The 8303-nt window shown below is 41.9% G+C and overlaps 1 pseudogene; it reads right to left on the bottom strand.

Moving 5' to 3' along the window:
* Positions 1-203: 203 nt before the first annotated feature.
* Positions 204-3690, bottom strand: LOC102471684 (general transcription factor IIH subunit 3-like; annotated as a pseudogene).
* Positions 3691-8303: the final 4613 nt, after the last annotated feature.

Here is an 8303-nt window from a genome sequence, read left to right as displayed (position 1 = left end):
GCCATGACGCAATTCATTTTCCTATTGGGATCTTGGGCACACATGCACATGTGCCTGGCGTGAGTTTAAGCCACTGGGCCCAGTATTTGAATCACAGTTTACTATATAGGAGTCCAGCGACATAGCCATTACACCAACTTCTGGTGTCTACTTGCCATGTAATTTCTATTATAGCTCTAAAAGATGGGGAAAACATTTTATAATCATGCAGACACTTTCTGTTTATTTTTCTTGACCCTCAGTATGGGAAGCAGAAAAATCTTAAAGGCTGTCTCACGTGTGGTGCAGATAGGGTTGAAATTACAGAATATTGACAAACATGTGGAACAGACATAGCCGATTTCAGTGAGGTTTCCATGACAGAAGCAAACAGTCCTGTAATCAGAGAAAATCAGGGGTGGGTGTGTATGGAAGGATTAGCTGAGATCTCTGATCTCGATCAGGAAGAAAACTCCATAGTCAATACTGCAGGAGGGAGGGCACCCTGGGGACCTTCCAGTATGTCCTCCTGAGATGTCACAGTCTGCTGGAGGAGTCCTGGATATCAGAATCTAAATCACAGGCATCAATCACAATACTCTGCTTCTGCACTGTGAAGGTGACACTCATGAAGGTCATGCCCTGCAGCGCTGTCTTCTGCAGCCTCAATCACCGAGATCCTGGCTTTCATTTCTGATTATCTTTAACTCCCTTGTTCATCCTATGAATGTAGCAAAAGGCTTTGGGGAGAAATCCAGCCAGCAGAGTTCTGTATGCTGACCCTTTCTGTCACTCTTGGTCATCAGATCCTTAACGTCTTCAGCAATAACATGGTTTGCTGCTGTCAAAACCTAATATTTCCGGTCGTTACTCTCTGAGGGATTAAATTCAGAACTGGGTTGCCAGGGTCTCCGAAGAAGTCTCCAAGTCTGCCATTCTTTCTAGGACACGCAACCGGCAGCAGGCAGACCGCAGTCTCGTAACCTGAGTTTGTACTTGTTTTCTGTGTGTCTTTACTCCCTAAAAGCTTTCAACCAGGCTTATAACTGAGTACAAGGTTTATTTGTTAAAGTCTCTCTAACTTACACTGCTATCCCTGACGTAGTGCCTGTAGCTTTGAAGTATGACTTGAAACCACGTTTTAAATGTTTCTTTTGTTCTTTTTCAAGATAGTTTTGACTATTCTGGATCCTTTGCATTTTCATATAAATTTTAGAATCTCCCGTTTGTATAAAAAACTCAGTAGGACTACTGATCAAGATTGTGTCCAGGAGACTTGGTATTTCAATATGTATGGAAGGATTAGCTGAGATCTCTGATCTTGATTGGGAAGAAAACTCCACAGTAAATGTAGCTGGAGGGAGGGCATGCTGGGGACCTATATGTCCTCCTGAGATGTCACAGCCTGCTGGAGGAGTCCTGGATCAGAATCTAAATCACAGGCATCAATCACAATACTCTGCTTCTGCACTGTGAAGGTGACACTCATGAAGGTCATGCCCTGCAGCGCTGTCTTCTGCAGCCTCAATCACCGAGATCCTGGCTTTCATTTCTGATTATCTTTAACTCCCTTGTTCATCCTATGAATGTAGCAAAAGGCTTTGGGGAGAAATCCAGCCAGCAGAGTTCTGTATGCTGACCCTTTCTGTCACTCTTGGTCATCAGATCCTTAAACTCTTCAGCAATAACATTGTTGCCTGCTGTCAACATCTCGTATTTCCTGTCTTTACTCCCTGAGGGATTAAATTGAGAAGCATGGATTACATATAACTTTACAGTGTATTACATTGTTTCTTCAAAAGGGAATGCCATGCACGTCAGTCAGTACAGAGACATTAATCTCCCCACTTCAACATTCCATATCTTTTCTGTTTTCCCCAATCATTATCTTTATTATTCTAATTATTTTTATAAAACAGTCAATTGCTATTTCTCGTTTTGCTTGTAAAAATACTTTGCCCGTCATGAAACACTTCTCAGACCAATCCAGTTGAGAATTCTATACATGTCATCATCAACAGTTAATAAGCCATATCTGTTTCTCACTAACATCCTGCCTCTCTATTGTTCACTTGCTATCTTTCTCTATCCTCTTCTCTTCACTTCCCCCATTCCACACTGTCCTATTCTCATTAAGTACCTTCACTGCTTTTATGTCCTCCAATTTTTTGCTCTCTACCATAGAGTGCGGATAGTCGGTATATATTGAGTGGATACATACAATATCTTTCTTTCATAGCCTGGCTTACTTCACTCAGCAATAGATCCTCCATATCTGACCACTTTCTATCAAATGCCAGGATCTTGTTACTTTTTATGGCTGAGTAGTATTCCACAGAGTATATGCCACACTTTTCCAATCCATTCATCAGTTCGTGGACATTTAACCCCAAATATATAATGTATACACTTCCAAACATGTGGAATGCCATTCATTTCACTCATCAGCATTACATGCTTTTCACTGCAGAGACATCACATCTGTGGTTCAGTTCCTCTCTAAAGATTTTATGTTTTTATTGCTATTTTAATCAAATTACTTCTTTATGTTACATGCAGTGTTCTGCTGCTGATATATAGAATTACAATTGCTTTTTTGTGTTTTATTATGTTAAAGTCACACATTAAAACACTTTTAACAGCTTCTTAGGGCTTCATAGATAGGCAATCATGCTTTCTGGGCTGTAATATTCCTTCTTTGACAAAAGGAGTCTTAAGTTGGGTGAAACCTGCTTGACTTAAATTTATTATTTATTTTTTAAAAGATTTTTACTATAGGGCACATGAGCTTACCAGAGAGACAGAGAGACAGAAAGTGAGAAATCACCCCCTAGAGGGGTTGGCCAACCCACAATCCCTTCTCCTACATTCTCCTCTTGGGACTTTTGGGCACACATGCACACGTGCCTGGCATGAGTTTCAAGCTGCAGGGTCCAGGACTTGAACCACAGTTTACCACAAAGGAGTTCAGAGCCTTAACCACTATGCAAACTACTGAGTCCTCAAATTAATTTTTAAAATAACATCATTTAAAAATATTAGGCCAGCTCACTATAAAAAAAGAAGATATTTTAAAGTTGTTTCTCATACCTTATTATTATTACTATTTTTAAGAGATTATTGCTATACAGTGTATGCCCTCTCCAGACAGACAGAAACAGAGAGATATAAAGTGAGAAATCAACCCCCAGGGGGGATGGCCATGCCACAATCCCTTCTCCTCAATTCTCCCCTCTGGATTTTTCTCCTCCATTCTCCCCTCTGGATTTGGGGCATGCATGTACACTTGCCTGGGTTGAGTTTCAAGCTGCCTGGTCTGGGCCTTGAACCATAGGCAGTCATGTGGGAGTCCTGTGCTTTAACCACTACACCACCTACTTTCCCTCTCATACCCAATTTTATATTAAATCACAACCAGACAGTTAAATATCTTCTATGTATTAATGCAATAGCAGTTCTTTCCATATTCCAGTTTATGTCCAATTCAATGATTAGGGCATCCTGGAGTATAACTTTCCTTTTCCCCTCTAATGTACCGATTACTATGTTCTCTGTGTCCACGAATACATTTCCACCTGTTGAAAACACCAAGTGCCTATTAGAGAACTTCGCAATCTCCTGCCGCTCAACCCTAAATGAGATATGAGCAATCCCCCGCCCCACATCCTTCGTGAAAATTGTCCTGACTCCTTCGTGTCGTCGGGTTATCATAATGTTAGCGTCTGTCTCTCCTCCCCTGTCCCAGGTAGTTTATTCCTGAAACTCTTCTGAGCCCCTAGGAGACTGATGGATACTCAAAATAGCGGAAATTTTCCTATTCTTGTCCTCATCCTGCGGACATTGAACTGACTCTACCACGAAATACAAAAACACAATTTAAGAAAGGAAGAGATTGGAAGAGATCGGAAGTTAAGATTTGGAACTTCTTAGAGCACAGCTGTCGGCCCTTCTCTCACTGTGAGATTGCTGTGCCTTCCAGCTGCAGGTTCTTGGACAGCGCTCCATCTACTGGTCACATGTGGAACTGCAGCAGCCATTGTAGGTCTTGGCATCAGGGCCTTTTAGAAGAGAGGAGGGATGTCAGGAGCCTTAGTAGATCGGTGTGCTTTTATTGAACCCTCTTTTTCTCAACGTTTGGAAGGTTTTCCTGTTTCTGGTGGGTGACATGCCTGCATATCTGTGAGTGCAGACTCTCTGGTCCTGGAGGGGGTACTAACACACGCGCTGTGGCCCTCCTAATCCCCTCACGAGCTCCTGCAGTGGTTTGCTGGTCGACTGGTGTGTGTTTCGCCTGGTTATGTCTTTCTCCAGGAATGTGACTTTTATAGGCTAAAATCTGCAATGGGATGAATTTTATGAAATTTCATTATTAACAGTGATGATAATTAATGATTGGTTATATATTTTTCAACTTTTTAATAAAAATATAATTTAAATTTTTAAAATAAAATATTCAAAAGTTTCAGAGAAACTGGGTACTTCTTGGATCGTAAGAGTGATGGGTATAACAGTACAGAGAGCTCTTCAGTTTTTGGTGCAGGTCAGTCAAAACTAGGAATCACCTCAGTCCCCCAACCTAAACGTTTGGGAATTTCAAGTACCATTATTTGAAAAGCATGTTCCTTCCCTTCCCTTCCTTTCCCTTCCCCTCCCCTCCCCTTCCTTTTCCTTTTCCTTTTCCTCTCCTCTCCTCTCCTCTCCTTTCCTTTCTTTCTTTTCTTTTTTTCCTGTGTTCTTTCTTTTCTCCTATTTCTTTATTTCATTCTCTCTCTTTCCTTCCTTCCTTCCTACCTTCCTTTTTCCCTCTCCAACCTTTCTCCCTCTCCTGCCACCCCTCCAAGTGACAAATCTCTGACTTTGGGAGATTTTGTTTAAAAACCTGGGTCTGGATGAGAGTCCTTGGAGGCAATTACAATTATCCTATTCTTGTGACCTGTAAAATATAAAAATCATTATTGTCTTTCTTTTCTTTTTGCTTCTTTTCTTTTTTTCCTGTGTTCTTTCTTTTCTCCTATTTCTTTATTTCATTCTCTCTCTTTCCTTCCTTCCTTCCTACCTTCCTTTCTCCCTCTCCAACCTCCCCTCCAAGTGACAGATCTCTGACTTTGGGAGATTTTGTTTAAAAACCTGGGTCTGGATGAGCGTCCTTGGAGGCAATTACAATTATCCTATTCTTGTGACATGTAAAATATAAAAATCATTATTGTCTTTCCTCTTTGTACCTGCTGTTCCAAGGCAGTCCTGGGTAAGGAAAGGGTTTGATGAGGAGGCCTGCACCCCAAAGAGCCCTCAGGCTGTTTCCTAACAGTTACTCACCCATCGCCTCCCCATCTGTGGACCTGAAATGTCACAGGGGGCGTCCAGTGTAACCACGGACATGTTATGTCCCTACAGGTCTTGAGCTGACCCCCAGGCCATTTATTCCTTGAAACACACCACCCTTTGGGAACCGCCTTCAGGAGGTGAGAGCTGCTGCCTTCTCTGCTGAGTCAGCTTCCTCCTGTGCCTGTGGCCTCCTCTAGGACCTGCTCCCTCCCCTCACGGATGCAGCCTGGGCCCATCATTTCAGGCTCCCTGACTATTTAAAATGAAGGAATCACCCCCTCCACCAAAGCTGGCCATCTGCTGTGTGTGGCAGAAAAATACATTTGCCAGAGGAGAAAATCCCAGAAATACTGTTTCAAACAATAATTCAGAGCTTCAGACTTCCTGGAAACAACAGAGAACCAGATTTTCCTGCCAGTAGTGGTTCCAGAGCACACGGGTGTTGGGGAGGAGGGATAGAAAGACTAGGGTCTCTTCCCAAGGGGCTGGCTGTAACAAGCGCACACTATGAAGAATCAGGCTCCCTCAGTCGCTCAGGAACACCAGGCCCTGACCCAGAATTTGGGTGGGTGTCTCAGGGCTGCTTCCTCCCGTTCCCTGAAGAAATGCACCAGGAGGACTTACAATGACACACTGCTGTGCACCGGCAAGGAGAGGGGCTAGTTTTTCTTTCCTTTCCCTAAAGAAGATCAACATTGATAAGTGTCATTGTTAGAGGATTCCACAGAAAAGATTATCTTTCTGGCAAGCTGATCTTACAATTCTCAAAACAGCTTTCTTCCAGGTCCCCAAGAATAAAGGCTATGGCCATCTCTCGAATTTCTCCACTTTCATAGCAGCAAGACTCTTGATTGACATCTCTTGGACTAATGTTGTCTACTGACTTTCTAGTTTTCTTCTAGGCAAGGTTTTGCTCGCTTGCCCAGGGTGGCCTTGAAAGTCCTCCTTCCTCAGCCTCCCAAGTAGCTGGGATTACAGACATGTGCCACCGTACCTGGCTCTTATCCCCATTTCTTCCCCTATTTTTTTCTATTTGTTTATCTTTGCAAAACCTTTCACTCCCAGTAATGACATCTTATACATGAATAGGAATTTTGTCCTATGATAATATTCTTACTTTATTCTTTTAACAGTATTTTAATGTGAATAATTCATATATTATTTCTATTTTAAATCTAAGAAAATTAAGGCCCCAGAAATCCACTGATGTATGGAATTTAAAACTTGCCTATATTTACTGCACATCTAGAATTAAGATCTCAGGTAGTCTGGCCAGCATAGGGCGCGAAGATTAAGGTGGCTGGATCCCACATGGTGAATTCTGTGGTTCAAGTCCCCCAACCTGGCGACTTGAAAATCACACTGTGTTCATAACTGCCCCAAATCCTGAAAGGACAGTAAAGAAGAAGGAATTGTGGTCTGGCCATGTTCCCCCCACCCCCCAATCCCCCAGTGGGTAATTTCTCACTTTTCCTCTCTCTCTCTGTCTCTGGTGAGCACACATACCCTATAGGATAAAGCCGAGAGAGAGAGAGTTTGAGAGGGAGAGGGCCCCCCCCCCCCCCAAGCTCAGCTACTCCAAGCACAGGACTCGTGTTTTTCATCTATTGGCTGAGGCATTGTAGATTCGGGTCACAGGTGAAGGCATCCTTTGGTGGAGGAAAGTCTGTTATGTGCTTTATTTTTTACTTTAAACAAATTATTTTATTTAACTTATTATTTTAATTTAACCAGAGAGGAACAGAGCGAGTGAGAGAGAGAGAAAGTGAGAAAGCAAGCCACCAGGTCCAGCACTCAAATCATAGTCTGCCATGTGGGAATCCAGGGCCCTTAACCACCACACCACCTGCCAGCCCCTACGTGTGCTTTAAATCTTGAAGACAACGCCAAGGCCGACAGTGATCATGTCTCTGCTGCCCTCTTGTGGCCATATGCACCCATGACTCTTCTTCCCTCTGTTCTCTGTCCTGCCTTCTGGGGGATCTTGGGTTTTCCTGGTGTCCTCAGTGCTATGAACATTATCTGTTCTCCTACCCTCCCAGATGGGACCTCTAAGCAAAATGGCAACTGCCCCTACTAAATTGCCACCCAATACAAACTGTAAATTAGGACACTTTTTTTGAAAATTGTGCATATTTTTTGTTCATAGTTTATTTTGCATTCGATCAACATATACCATTACAGCTTATAAAATAAATTTTCCCAGCATAAATGCACTATATATTAGTCCAGTTAAAGATATTAGCATTCACGTTATCAACAGATAATTTTCTATTTTTGTTTCCTGAAATGTTTTTTTATTTTTATTTTATTATTATTTCTTTTATACACTTTATTGCTATACCTCATTCGCCTTGCAAAGAGAATTTATCCAACATGAGATACTCCTCAGACCAGTTGAGAATACTATACATCTTATCAACAGGTAATAAATCAATACTGTGTCCCACAAATATCATGCTCCTCTATTTTTTTCTCCCTAATTTCTGTCCATAACTATTTTCAATGCTTTTATGTCCTCCAATCTTTAAGTCTCTAACATAGAGTGTGGACAGTCAGTATATATTAAGTGGAGACATAAAATATCTTTCTGTCATAGACTGGCTTGTTTCACTCAGCAATAAATCTTCCATATTCAGCCACCTTCTATCAAATGCCAGGGTCTTGTTTTTTCATGGAGTATATGTACCACACGTTTTCAGTCTGTTCATCTGTTAGTGGAATTTGGGTTGGTTCCACATCTTAGCAATCATGAATAATGCCACTATAAACATACATGTGCAAGCGCTTTTCTGACTGAGCATGCTCCTGTTCTCTGGGTAGATACCCAGGCATGGAATTGCTGCATCATATTGTAGTTCTATTTGTAGATCATAGAGGGACCTCCATATTGTTTTCCACAGTGGAAGGACCAATTTACATTCCCACTAGCAGTGTAAGAGAATTCCCCCTTTACCACAACCCCACTAACACTTTTAATTTTTTATATTTTTAGTGTT

Source organism: Tupaia chinensis, unplaced genomic scaffold, assembly GCF_000334495.1.
Source record: "Tupaia chinensis unplaced genomic scaffold, TupChi_1.0 Scaffold144459_1, whole genome shotgun sequence".
Taxonomy (NCBI): Eukaryota; Metazoa; Chordata; class Mammalia; order Scandentia; family Tupaiidae; genus Tupaia; species Tupaia belangeri.
This window is presented reverse-complemented; position numbering and strand designations above follow the sequence as displayed.